Here is a 15,158-nt window from a genome sequence, read left to right as displayed (position 1 = left end):
AGGAACATGGACTGGGTTGGTTTCCTCTAAGACTTCTTTCCTTGTTAAGGAAAGTGGATTAAGATGGCTATTGATCTCTGATGTCACTTATAAATTGGGATAATATTTGTATTATAGAAAAGTAGGGCCGATTTTACTCTAACTACCTAAATCAGTTCACATAATAGTGGCTGAGAGGCATATCTTTAACGTGAGGTTCTCTATGGATAAAATTATCTCATAACAAATTATAAACGTAGACGTTGAAAAGAGCATTAAGCCTCCACGTGTCTGCCAGTTTTCCAAGGAAACATGAAATATGTGGGTGGAAGTAATGAGTAAATGTCTAAGAAACCATGACTGGCATGCAGAATCAATTACATTTATTTCATGGGACAACAAATGAGCTTGACCAGTCATATAGAAATTGAATTGATGGATGGGATGAAGTCTACAAAACGGTAACTAATGAAGAAGCAATCAGAAAGACAGTAGAAAATGATTTTGGCTGAATTTAAAACAGAATTGGTTGGAGAAGAATAACTTATTACGCTGCAGTTTTCTCTGGATATTTTAACTAAAGGCCAAGTAACGAGAATTTAAGTTATTTATACGTAAGCTCTATTTATCTACTAGACCAGTCAGTGACTTGGAGAATTTTCTTTTAGAAAGCAGACTCAAGTGGTGTTTAATTTTTAAGCATGCCTCCTGTTCTGCAGTTTGATGTTGATTTGTAGAAATCAGAGTACTGTACTTTTTCTGGTTCCTTATGTAGATGGGTGTTGTTTCCTGCTATTGTGATGAAAATTGCTTTTGCTTCTTAATGGTCCCTGGATATCACAAATGAATGTTAGGGACTTAAGAGAGCACTTGTGTTGTGGATTGACTTATCATCCCTTTGATACTGGGCATCTTATTTTACCTGATTCTCAACATCCTCCTCCACAAGATGGGACTTAGAGCTATATCATAGGCTTGTTGTTAGAATTTAATTGTTTATGGGGGTCCTGGCTCACTCAGTCTGTTAAGCATCTGCCTTCAGCTCAGGTCATGATCCTGCGTCCTGGGATCTAGTCACACGGGCTCCCTGCTCAGTGGGAGCCTGCTTCTCCCTCTTCCCACCCATGGCCCCCCACCCCCACCCCCTTCCCGGCTCATGCTCTCTCTTTCTGTCAAGTAAATAAAATACTAAAAAAATAGTTTATTTCATGAGTGGAACATAGCAGGTTTTATACCTGTGGCTGCCTCTTTTGGTAGCAGTGGTTGTTAGCAATTGTTTCTTATTTTTTCTTTGTGATTTGTTCTTGCTGTTGATATCATTACACCGTAGTTCTTGATGAACATGGACTTATATTTTTGAAAAGTACAAATTGACCATTAGTGGGTCTGCATCACATTTATTAAGTGTCTGTATATCAGGCAGTGTTCCAGGCATTGGACTTGGAGTACCAAGATGGTCAATCATGGTGACTTACGGAGCAACATAAGACATGTAACAGAAACACATAAACATACGTGATAAATGAAATGCAATGTGGAAAAAACACAGGGGACGTGGAGATGGTGTTATTTTCCTTTTTTATTGAAGAGTAGTTAGCATGCAGTGTTACATTAGTTTGAGATGTGCAAGAGGTTTCACTAATTCTAACATTACTCAGTGTTCATCTCTGGTAAGGGTACTCTTAATCCCCTTTATCTATTTTTACCTGTCTCTCCACCCCTCCCTGTGCTGTAACTGTCTCATGGACAGTTAATAGGGATGACTCCCCTATTAGACAATTTTAAATCCAAAGAACATAAATTCACTTAATAAAATTATAAGAGATACTATATTAGTTAGAACTGGTTTAGAAAACATTGGTATAATAATGCATTTTAATTCTTGAATTTTAGATAATAAACAGACTTTTTAGAACAAACTGCTTTGAACTTCATTAGAGTGGATCTATTTCAGTTTGCATACACTCACTGATTGTAAACTTTAATCCTCTAATCGTTTTGGACTGAGGTTGGAATTTATTTACTAGAATTAGATAATTAGATTATCAGGATTGAAATAGATTAGTTATCTAAAGTATGATTAAAGCATTCACTCATTTAATTAGTGTGTGGAGGATCATGGCTTTTCCTAGGAGGATGCTTAATAATTTGGCGGTTGGTTAACATTCTAGAAAGTTCAAGCTGACCAGTCATCTATTTTTGCTCTGGAAGTAGAAACACATTAACTCTTAGATACAGACTTTGTCATACCAGTGTATTGAGGTTAATGAGGACAAAAAATCTTCTCTGAGGAAAAACCGTCAAAATTTATAGATGAGTTATTCTAGAGAGCATGGGGGTGTTTGTGTCAGATAAACTTTTGTTATAAATTTAGCCTTAGACTTTGCTTTGAGATTGTTTTGTGGAGAAGCATTAATATTTTTCAAAATAGCACTGATGCCTGCAGTTGATAATCTGAAAATTCTTTAGAAATATTAATGCTCAAACCAGCCCTAAAGTAGCTAAGCTGGATTTTTGGAATGGGGGAAAAATAACAAATCCTCAGTCAAGCTAGGTTGTTTCTAAGACCTTAAGTTTGTTTCAGTAGCCCAATGGAATGCTGATTTTTTTTCAGTTAGAAAAGATTATTAACTGTTTTTTTTTTTTTTTTTTTTTTTTTTTAAGCAAAGAGCCTACTTTAGAGGCTGAAAAATGCCAAAGTCAAATTTTCCAGTTTCCTACAGCATGGGTATGTGAGCCAGGTTTGGCCAGTACTGTCTGCTGGGGGCTTCTGAGAAATGTTTTAATCCCTCACAAAGAGATCCAGGGCAGAAAACCACTTTTTTCCCCGTTATTTGACATGGTTGTGAGAGGGCGTGGGATAGTTGGCACATGACTTCTTGGAGTTGCTGCTCTGGTCTTATACAGCCCTGCCTCCAGATTTTTCTGTCACGTGAGGTGATGCACGTTCTTATTTAAACTACTTTAGGTGGGGATTTTGCTATGCTGTTGTGCGCATCTGGCTGGACCGTCCCTATAGCCTTCTGCCTATACAGGGTCTCCATCTCTAATTCATTCTGAAAATTACTCCCCTCATCAAGTAGACCGTGCATACATGAGAGCGGGTAGTACAGCGCCAAGTGGCCATTCCTTGGTAGATGACTTGCCTCAGATGTTCCATAGCAAGTTTATTGAAGAAAATTTGTTTCGGAAAGAATGAATACAGTCTTGACTTTAGTTTGATTACTAGGGGGCTGGTAAGTATTCTGCAGTAAGGGGTAAGGACCTTGAAATGAGGCTCTAACATGATAGTCCAAATGAAGAGACTCCATCGTTTCCAAAAAAAAATGGAAGAAGAAAATTTTGAAACCAACACCAAGGAGCTCTTAAGCCACACATTGTGTAAAAATTTCCCCTATTTTCTATAGGGAACTGTAATTTAATAAACATCTACCCTGTAAATGTATTGAGTCATGCTTACCCTGGCTTTGAGTGTTCTCGTTCTTTATTGTGGTCTAGTTATTTTCCCCCTTCAAATTCTGAAAGCACCTCTGCAGATAACGTTAAATGATGGTTTTATTGTCAGGAATCCTGTACTTTGAGGAGACAAACCAGGCTTTGGAGATAAATCCTAATAGACGAGCTGCCCTCACCAAGTTTTTCTTTTCTTGGTGTTGGTATCTCCTCCCCGTGTCTGCAATACCCGTTTTGATGTTGGTGTTTATATTCTTGCTGGTGCTTGAGTTGTATTCAGGGTGAACTGGCTCTGGGTAGGTGATGTCTGGGTAATGTGAAAGTCACAGGAAGCCATGGGTTACTTTAAAAACCACTGGAAAAAGGTGTTAAAAAGGATACCTTACAGAGGGGAGGATTTAGAGCAATAAGATACTTCCCTTCCCTACCCCTCCATCACAAAGGAATCTTAAAAATAAAAAAATTCATTCTACTTCTTCCATCTGTTGAGAAGAAAGAATCTTCTTTGTGCTGTTTCAGTTGGCTGCTTTTTCAGGGTAATCTGTGGCAATGGAAACTGGAGGAGTCCTGAGAAGTCAGCATCTACAGCCCTGGAAGTGAAAGCAAATCCCTGGAAGAAGAAAGCAGCTCAGAGGGTGTGAGAGGGAGGGAGGGAGGAAGGGGGTGGAATATAACACCTTTGCCTCCAGGAACTAAGTAGTGGGCTTGAGTGTTTGCTTATCAGTGCTTTTGGAGTTGACTTTTTCTCCACCCCCCCCCATATATTTATTTATTTTATTTATTTGACAAAGAGACAGAGTGAGCATAAGCAAGGGAGCTGCAGGCAGAGGGAGAGGGAGAAGCAGGCTCCCCAAAGAGCAGGAAGCCCCATGTGGGGCTCGATCCCAGGACCCCGAGATCATGACCCGAGTGGAAGGCAGATGCTTAACTGACTGAGCCACCCAGGTGCCCCTCCGGAACTTATTTTTAAACACAAGATATGAGACAGCCCTGACAGTTTACCTCTATACAGATGACAACCAGACTGCTACCTGTCAGCATGTGGTCTTATCTTTTGGGTTGTACCATTTGGTGTGGATAAAAGGCTCAAATAATTTCTCTTCCAAATACATACTTCTAGTTCCTTCTGAATGCATTAGCTTGGAATAAAAAATTCCTCTAAGCTCCTGCTCCTGGACCTCCCTCCCTCTATCTGTATGCCATAGGAAGCTGTATCACACCTGCAAGTAAAGAGCTGATTTTTAGCGGGGCTGATGACTGGTAAGGCCTAATTTCACATTTCTCAGCTTCTTCATTAGAACGTCCATCCTTTATTTCCTGTTTATATTTAGTTTTTTCCTTTTTGGTCCGCCATCCGTCTCTCCCTACCTCTTCCCCAAAGAAGCAGAATTAATCTTTCTGCTCCCGGAAGTCCGCTTGCTTCTTTGGACTTTGTTTTCAGCTTTTCTCTTTCCTAGTCATTCGTGACCACAGACAATTGACTGCAAGGCTCCTCTGAGGCGTGTATTGGAGAAGTTTGCTTCATGTTGAGCTCTCCTCCTTCAGCCCTTAAGTATTTCTGTAGTTCTGGGTTAGACTTCTTGAGTAAGAAATAAACACCAAATATTAGAACATAACTTTAAAAGGCACGTAGAAAGGGTAACAAGTTTTTTAAACAATGTGATAAAATGTGCCTACATGGAGTTCATAAATGTAGGATTGTAGGTTCTTGTATGTATGTGTACCTGTGTGTATATATAGTATATTTTGAAAGGTGTTACCAGGTACCTCTTGTCCTAGCCCAGTAGGTCATTCAAGTATGAATGACGTGGTTTTGTCCAGTGATGTCCTTCTAGGCGTGTCCTGATCAGGAAAGAAGTGTTTTGGGAAAATACTAGTGATGGCCAAATTTATATATTTTTCCCTAGGTAGAAAACCTGGAGTTCATCTCTTTTAGCCCTGATTTGTTAATATTGTATTATATTGGTGGGGGCATTTTCAAACCTTTCAGAGTCTTTTTTTTTTTGGAGGGGGTTTATTTTCATGTTAATTTTGGAAAACATTGTCAGATGCAGATACATCAAGTTTTGTTTTCTCTCACTTTTAATCATTGTTATTACTTAAAAGGGTTATATTTCAAGCACTGGGAACTTAGATGAACCAGACAGTTCTACACATTTTTGCTACTTAAAGTTAACATGGATTATTTTTTGACTTCCATTTGGGGTTAGGGATTTGAACCAAGTGCACTTGTAACAAAAGCTTAGTAAAAATGTGTGGCTGGTACTTGGTATTAGACACTTACCCATTCATCGGCAGGGCAGTGCCCTTGCTTACATTATTTTGTCTGTTTGTCTCCAGGTCTTTCTTGCTGACTAGGAGGAAATATCAGAGCCCCAGGGCAATGAACCAATTTCTTGTTAGGAGTATTTCTTAATAAGCTAACTGGCACTTTAATTTCCATTTCTGCCTACATAGGACAGGTTTTATTTATGTACAATTAAAATGATCTTCTAACAGTTCAAATCCATCCAGCTTCATTATGAGTTGTTTCTGGGCAGCACCAGGGGCGAATAATGTGCTCCTGCTATTACTGCCCTGTGTTCTTGCTTAGGCAGGAGATGATAATGAAGAACCCAGTCATCTTTTCTTCATCTTTTTTTTTTTTTTTCTTACAAGAAATTATATTAGGTTCAAATTAGAATTGTGTATTTTTGGTCTTTTAAAAATCTTAAGGGTGCCTGGGTGGTTTGGTTGATTCAGCATCTGTCTTTGGCTCAGGTCATGCTATCAGGGTCCTGAGATCTAGCCCCTCATAGGGCTTCCTGCTCAGCAGGGAGGGAGCCTGCTTTTCCCTCTGGTCCCCCCACCCCCCACCCTGCTGGCACACACACACTCTTATTCTCTCAAATAAGATCTTACCAAAACAAACCCACCTTAAAGATACCTTTTCTTAAAGCAATTTTTAAAAAGACTCACCTGATATAAAAATAATGTTATTTACTGGTAAAACCTAGAATTTTAGAACCTGATGTGGTCCCCGATGCTTATACCAGTTGTGGCATTGGAGATCATCTGAGGTGGTTTTTATCTTTTTCACTGAATTGTTTCTTGGTCAGAGATAATTTGCTCTGCTCTTGCTTTTTAGATTTTGCAAATGTAATTACACTTATGACTGATTACAGCAAAAGTAGTAAAAACTTGGAGAGTGTCAGAAAAAAGAGGCACGTGATTTGAGGGAGACAAAAGTGATGAGCAATAGCCCTATGGAATAGCCCTATGGAATGGAAGAAAGAGTTCTGAAGGAATATGTGAAAATGAAAAAAATGTTATGTATCTATGGCTGCCTTTCATGAGTGAAGGGGATAGGAAATTCATGAAATGAGCAGGAAATGAGAGTGGACAGGAACATTGGTTCTCAACCTTGATATCCATTAGAATCTTCTGGAGAACCTAAAAAAAACCAAAACACCCAAAAACTGTGTCTGAGCCCTAGCATTTAGCAAGTTAATTCCTGCAGGTAGGATCCAGGCACCTGGACTTTGTGAAGATCTCTTGGTGATTCTAGCGTATAAGCAAGGATGAAAAACACTCCTGGGCTGTACAAGATGAGCCTCATCACTAGAGGTCTATGTAGTGTAACATTAATACAACAAAAGATTAGGAGTCGATAGAATTTAAAGGCAAAGCATAGAGCATATTTACAAATAAAGCCACTTAGGGTCTAAGGCTAGTTTGCCTGGGCAACAGATCAGAATGGCATACTGTAGCTATGAAGAAATCCTAATGTTTGTCCACTTTAACCTTCCCCTCTTCTGATTCTGTCTACTATGACAAATGGAAGGACCTGGACTGTTTTGGGAGATGTCCAATTGAGTATTAATAAGGAGGAAAAGAGTATGCCTGGTGTAAAAGCTTCAGTGGACTGATTGATATTCCTAGTTGGTGGCTGTAATCTTAAAACCCTCCTTAATTTAGTTTGGGCTTAAGAGACAGCCTTTCAGTTCTTAATTATTCCTAAATAGAATACATTCTATACATACTTAAATCCTTCATATGTTAATCATCTTGATGTACAAAAAGCATTAATTCTTAATTTCATGTTTCCCTGACTTAATACCATTTCCTAAATGGTGCAGTATCATGGTTCCCCTCCACTTTGAAGAAAATAGGGTTGGTATATCTTCTTACATTCAATGTAATACAGAACTATTTGAAATTCTTTCAATATCAGAAAGCCTTCCAGGGATAGACCAGGTAAACTGGGAACTCTATCCTTAGGATCACCAAAATCTGAAAAAATAGTCCAAGAGTAAATTTAGATGTTATCATTGTTAAGCTAATTTTTTCTGGTGGGGGGGGGGAGGGTGGATTTTTTTCTCCCCCTGGGAAGGCTGTTCTATCACTCTCCATGACTTATGTCATTTTCTGGCATGATTTTTGTAAAGAATGGCATTATACTCATTTAGTAGACATTTTTATAGTTTATTTATTGTAGGTCTAGAATATATCTTAGCGTACCTTTACATTTTGAACATGAGTAAAGGCCTAGGAAGTGACATCCCCATGTTCTGCAGTTAGAACTAGAAATCAGACCTTTAAAAAACAAAAAACAAAAACTTTTTTATTGTAAATTAAAACAGTTCTAGAAAACACCAAAAACAAATATGTAGCTTAATGAATTATCATAAGGGAAATACCACCCAGGTTAATAAATGGAACCTTGCCATCTACCCTTCAGCTATCCTGTCCATTTCAAATCCCCCCGTTCCTGCTTTTTTTGAACTATTCCTAATCACTACCTTGACTTTTATAGGAGTCACTTCCTTGAGTTTCTTTATAGTTTTATTACCCAAAAATACATCACCAGACACCATAATTTATTCATGATTTTTTAAAAATTTGGAATGTCTTTAAGGTTCCCCCCCCCCAATCTTCAGAAGTCCCATCTATTTATTTTTATCTAGGACAGTCTGGCTTTTGCTGATTGCATAATCCTTTTTCTTATGTTTCATTTCCTGCAAAATGGCAGCTAGATCAAGAAGCTTGATCAGACTCAGATTTGATCCCTTTGGCAAGACCATAGGAAGTATTATGTTTTATTGTCAGGAGTTTCTTCATGTCTGGTTTATAATTAAAATTCTATAATTTCATTTACATTTATTAGTTGGAATACTTGTTCAGTCTTAGGTTTATTTTAATTCCAGTATAGTTAATATGTAGTGTTGCATTAATTTCAGGTGTAAAATACAGTGATCAGCACTTCTGTACGACACTTGCTGCCCATCACAGGTGCACTCCTTAATCCTCATCACCTATTTCACCCATCCCCCCACCAGTCTCTCTGGTAACCATCAGTTTTGTCCTCTCTAGTTAAGGGTCTGTTCCTTGGTTTGTCTCTTTTTTTCTTTGCGTACTTGTTCTGTTTTTTAAATTCTACATATGAGTGAAATTATATGTTATTTGTCTTTTTCTGACTTGTTTCACTTAGTATTCTACTCTCTAGCTCTATCCATGTTGTTGCAAATGGCAAGATGTAATTATTTTCTTTGGTTGATTAATATTACATCATATATATAATATATATAACACACATATATATTATATATATATTTACCAGCTCTTTATCCATTCATCTATTGATGAGTGCTTGGTCTGCTTCCATAATTTGGTTGTCGTAAATAATGCTGCTGCAAATGTAGGGGTGCGTGTATCCCTCTGAATTGGTGTTTGTGTATTTTTGGGATAATTACTCAGTAGTGCAATTACTGGATGGTTGGGTGGTTCGTTCCATTTTTAACTTTTTGAGGAACCTTCATACTGTTTTCCACAGTGGCTTTCCACAGTTTTCATTCCTGCCAGCAGTGCATGTGGGTTCCTGTTTCTCTACATCCTTGCCTCTTGTTTCTTGTGTTGCTGATTTTAGTCATTCTGATGACAGCTGTGAGGTGATATCCCATTATAGTTTTGATCCATATTTCCCTGATGAGTGATATTGAGCATCTTCTCATGTGTCTGTTGGCCATCTGTATATCTTCTTTGGAGAAATGTCTATTCATGTCTCCTGCCCATTTTTTATTAGGATTATTTGTTTTAGGGGTGTTGTATAAGTTCTCTTTTGGATACTAACCCTTTATCAGATAGGGTTTGCCTTTTAGTTTTGATGATTGTTTCCTTTGTTGTGCAAAAGTTTTGTATTTTGCTATAGTTCCACTAGTTTATTTTTGTTTTCTGTTTGCCTTGTTCCAGAAGACGGATCTAGAAAAAAAGTTTCTGTGTCTAATGGCAGAGAAATTACTGTCTGTGCTCTGTTCTCAGATTTTTATAGTTCCAGGTTTCATATTTAGGTCCTCAATCCATTTTATTTTATTTTATTTTTAAAGATTTTATTTATTTATTTGACAGAGAGAGGCACAGCGAGAGAGAAAACCCAAGCAGGGCAGTGGGAGAGGGAGAAGCAGGCTTCCTGCTGAGCAGGGAGCCTGATGCTGGGCTCAATCCCAGGACCCTCCGATCATGACCTGAGTGGAAGGCAGATGCTTAATGACTAAGCCATACAGGCACCCCCCCTTAATCCATTTTGAATTTATCTTATGGTATAAGCCAGTTTTCCCAACACCATTTGCTGAAGAGACTGTCTTCTTCTCACTGCATATTCTTACTTGGAATATGCTTATAAAGAGACATTTCCTCTCAAATACTGACTACTTCATGGTATAGGAAGTTTAGGATAAATACTTGATTCTTTTCCATTGCCAATTTTCACTATAGTGGATTGGTTTCCTAACCTCTGAAGGTAACCAGTTATTTTTAATATTAAGATATGATAATTATGATAATTTATGCATTATAATTACTATCCTTAGTGAAGCTCAAATTGCCCCATCTTTGACTAGTTGGTTCCTGGACATTTTGTTATGACCCTAGGAATTTCGGATTGTTCATTCCTGCCTGGTGAGTATGTTGATTCTCCCACACTGTGTCTGGGATCCATCTTTTCCTTCAGTGGGAAATGGTATTTCAAGAACAGTCTGGGCATAAGGATGCTTATTGCTGGTGGATTAATCACTGTTTCTGGGCCTCTTCAGCAGAGTGATAGCAAAGGAAAAACATGGTGTGGATATGTTCAAAGAAGTGTTCTTTGACATATGCGGTCTCCACCTGCTGCTTTTGTTAGACTCTGTCTACATTGAACATAGAGCTGTTACATTTTCTAGTTCTTTCTAGTCCTCCGGTAGCTTTCCCGTCTATGAGTAACTGAATTTAGCGCCGCCGCTTTTATTTCTGAGTAACTATATTTTAAGTCTCCCCACCAGTCCATAGTTCTTATTTCCCTAGATGTTTGTCTAAAGTTTGCTCTGCAGTGGATTCCTCTGTAGGGCTCCTGGGAAGAGCATTTCCTGATTATTGCATGCAGATAACCGTATATGCCTTCTATCATTTAGTCAGTTTTATTGGATATAAAATCTTCGGCTAATGTGGTTTTGTTTTTGTTTTTGGATCTTAAATATATTCTTTTCTTCTGGCATAAAAACATGACAGAAGTTCTGCTGGTAACTAATTATTATCCCTTATGGATTACTGGCTCTTTTTATCTAGTTGTTTGAGTTGGGATTATCTGATAAACAGTATACTTTTATTATGTATTTCTTAAATCTTTAAAAATTTTTTTTTCTTAATTTTCATGGAAGTGTTCTGTTGACCTGCTTTGGGCTCTTCTTCAGAGATCTTATTATCTGTATGTAAGATTTTTGTGTATCCCCAATATGCGTTCTGTCCCAAATCTTTCTTCTGTATTTTTGTTGTTGTTGTTCTTTCTAGTTTAGTTTTTACTTCTGAAGTGATTTTCTTAGTTATTCCCCAACCCCCCACTCCAAATTCTCTCCCTCATTTCTGAGGATTTTGAAATTTGTTTTTTTTCCACTATGTCTTGTATGTTGTCTTAATGTCTCTTTGCACAGTTTGAAATTGTAAGTTACTTTGCCATGTTTTATGGCTTTGTTTTTGTGGCAACTGTTCATCTTCTGCAGGAATGTTCTGCTCAACTTCAATTTCGCCGTCAGCACTTTCTCTCATCATGCTGTACTCTCCTACAACGGACCCCAGGCAGCTCAGTGCCGGGAGTTCACGGGACACATCCGCCCCAGTCTCCTTCGTTGTTTTTTGCCACTTGAGCTCATCCACAATTGGAAAAGGCCAAACTCCACCTAGTTTGAGCTGCTGTCCTCAAATTAGCCTACTGAGGCTTCTAATGAGGACCTCTGGGCTATTTTGGGCTTCTGGTGCTTTCATGTTCATCTGGCATCTTCTTGCCTCCTCTGTTTCTTCCCACACAGACGTTGATATTGTGTAAATTTTGTGGTCATTAGTGGTTTGTCTCCTACTGCTTGTATTTTGAGGATCACAGAGATAAGTTGTTGCTTGCATTGTTAGGTCTGTGGTTTTGCCCTTTAGTTGTTTTTTTCTGTAGGAATCCAGTGAGTTTCAAAAACTGTACTGCTGCTGCCATCTGCCCAAAGCCTCTAGTTTTCTTATTGTGAGTTTCATATTCTTAATGTGATGCCAATGTATGTCTTTGGTTTAAAAACAATTCTAGATTTTCAGGATTTCTTCTTCTTGCCTGCCCCCACCCTCCTTGACTCAGGATAGACTATCATGATCGATTAAGGAATGACATTTCTCGATGTGACCTGAACTGATAGCTCTGGCTTTTGCTGTTTTTTCCACCCGTAAACTTTCATCAAACCTTGTAATGATCTGTGACCTACAAATAGATTTAAATAAAACACTAGTTTTAGTTTTAATTTCTATATTATGATTATGCAGTGCTATCATCTTCTCAGATGATTTCGATAAGTTGTGCAGAATGCTTCCTTTTTTATATCGCAGTGATAGTTGGAAAACTCAGACTGCCCCTCTGTACTTTACCCCACCCCTGGAAAAATAGGTCTCATCTGCTTGTGTGTGTCTATAAATTAGTGAGTGTGTTAAATCTATCACAGCATGAAATCACTTCAAGCACTGTGAAAGACCATCTTAAAGAATTTAAATTGATTGCAGATGTTGGTGCAATTAAGCAGGCCTGATGAGCTCAGAATCCTGTTTCTCAGATTTGAATATGAATGCATTTTTAAAAATTACAGCGATGTACTCCATGTAAATGGAGTTCATAGGCACTGGAGAGTTTATTTCACCTTGGATTTTAAAATGGTTCGATGATGTGAAAAGTACTGTGTGACCCCTTTTGCAGATACCTGTATTACTTCGAAAATGCATTACTAATGAAAATGTATCACTCCTCTTAACTATATAGTTCCATGCCATCCTTAACCAACCAGAAGTGACTTTGAATGATTATTTCCTTTGTTATTTCATTTGTCTACCAATTTGTTGATCTACTTTCTGTGTCTGTAATTCATTTAAAAATTATTCTATAGACAGAGAAGTAGAATAACTCCTCCCCATTTTTAGGGGGGGAAAAACGTATAACAAGCCAAGGGACTTGGCTTAGAGCATGAAAGCCTGGGACCTTTCTTCCCCTTGAGGTCAGACTTTGTGACTGCTAGAACTCTACCTTCCTGTAGTTGCTTTGGCTTTAAACTGCTGAAACATAAAAGAAATCTTCTATCTTAAAATATAGCCTACTGGGTTGCAAATTAGAAAGTGAATTCTGAAACAAGACTAACAAGATTAAGTAGAGTGTACGGTGTGTTCATTTTCAATTTCTTTCAAATTGATCCGTGCACATTAAGTAATTAAACTCATCAATTTTGGTAACATATTGTAAAATATTATGGACATTAGGACTTTATTATATATACAGTAGTAAAATAGATTACAAAAATGGTAACTGTATTTAGATACTGCTTTTAAATACTAAGAAAATTGCTGAAATATTATTTGAAGTATAGTAATATTAATGACTGGAACTAGGAACAAAGACTACATTCTATCTTTTCTGGAAGGTATGAATTATTAAATTTATGTTCTACAATGTTTTATAAAAGCTTGTTTTACTCATCATGGCAGACTATGTCTTTTTGAGTTCAGAATCCCGCTTTGTTACTTTTAGCTATATGATCTGAGAATTCATTATCCCTAAGACATGACTTACTAAATAATAAAATTTTAGGGGCGTTTGTGTTGGAACATGTAGGACGGGAAGTAGGGCAGTGATTACATACGTTCAAGTCATCAAAGTTGGAAGTGTCAGATGACACTGGGCAGCTGTGTGCTACTGCTGAAGCATTCTTACGCTGGCTTCATAATGGAATAAAGTTGAGTAAATTACTAAAAGCAGGCATCATAAAAATTATTTTCGTTCCTACTTAAAAAATGAACATATATATTCTCGTGTCAATCTTTGGATATAGCACCACGTCCTTTTCTCTGAGTAGGAGTGGGTTCTACTTTGGTTTTTCCTGCATAAGGGATGCCCATGAAGCATTGTCTGTGACCCACTGTGTGTTTTAATTTGACCAAGAATGTATACTTACTATTTTTTAGCTTAAATTCAATTAGCTAACATATAGTACATCATTAATAAAGCAGTCTAAATTCAAACATAGATTTGTCTGATTTTTTATAGTATGATCTTGTCAGTTATCTTGTCCCTACTTAATTTGAAAACAAGTTTTTTTTTTTTTTTTAAAGCACTCATCCTAATCTTATCTTTTCCAGGCATTAAAGTAATTTATCACAGAAACAATTTATCTTTCATTCTCCTATGTGATTATATTAACTCGAACAGATATCACAGCTCATTAGCAATTTGGGGCACAAAAAATCAACTCTGGGTAGTCACAAAATTCAATTCATAGGAGTAAGTTTGTGTAGTTACTATGTGGGGCTACAGCATGTGTTGGGCACCTGCCACTGTAAGTTATAGAATACTAGAAAGCTTGATACTGGACATCTATATCCAGTACCTTAAGGAAGTCACACTTGAGTGGATTTTCTTCTTCCCTGTCTCTCTCCAGTGGAGTCATAAAAATATAATTTTCCATAATTTTATTTTTCTCTTAATTGTTCTACCCTTTGTTAGAAATAATGGTTTCCGCTCAATCGTACTCAAAAACAGGAACATATTGGCTCGCGCATCTGAGAAGGTATTGGCTTCAGATGGGCCTAGATCTAGGTTCTCAAATGACCTAAGGACTTAGTCTTTCTACTTCTGTTAGCTCTGTTTGACTATGTCTTGGCTTCATTCATGCAGGTTTTTCCCCCCATGATATATCTAGATGGATAGCAGAAGTTTCTGGGTTAATTTTAGATTAACAATCTCTATAAAAATTCTTGATCACTTACCCCATTAACTTAAAAAAAAAGTTGATTATTTATGCCAATAAGTATTGGTTTACTATAAGCATGTCTACTGTACTAGTACTTCATATTTGTTCTATTCATTTTATGTATAAACTAATGTATTAATATTTTATCTCAAGTGTGTGACATGAATTGAAAATATTAAGATGGAAATGATTTCATTTGAGAATATTGCCTCCTTCACAAATGTTTGGTTTTTCTTTTGTTATGAACACATTTTAGCTATGCCAGATTGATGATATAAGCTGATAAATATGCCCTTAATCTTCTCAAATGTTTTTACACAATCTACAAAATTATTTAGTGACTTGCTGTTTTTAAGAACTATAAGATTTTCTGGGCTTGGTACCCTTTTTAAGATAAAAGAAAAGTTAAGTTTTTTATCTGTTTTCTTCTAAATATTATACTCCTACCCACCCTAG

At 37.2% G+C, this 15,158-nt stretch overlaps 1 protein-coding gene across 2 annotated transcripts in view; it reads left to right on the top strand.

Moving 5' to 3' along the window:
- DIAPH3 (diaphanous related formin 3) overlaps nucleotides 1-15,158 on the top strand; it is a 512,938-nt gene that overhangs the window by 82,535 nt on the left and 415,245 nt on the right. The window lies entirely within an intron of this gene.

The sequence above is a fragment of the Neovison vison genome, chromosome 5 (assembly GCF_020171115.1).
Source record: "Neovison vison isolate M4711 chromosome 5, ASM_NN_V1, whole genome shotgun sequence".
Taxonomy (NCBI): Eukaryota; Metazoa; Chordata; class Mammalia; order Carnivora; family Mustelidae; genus Neogale; species Neogale vison.
Note: the sequence above shows the minus strand (reverse complement) of the source record. Positions and strands in the feature narration are given on the sequence as shown.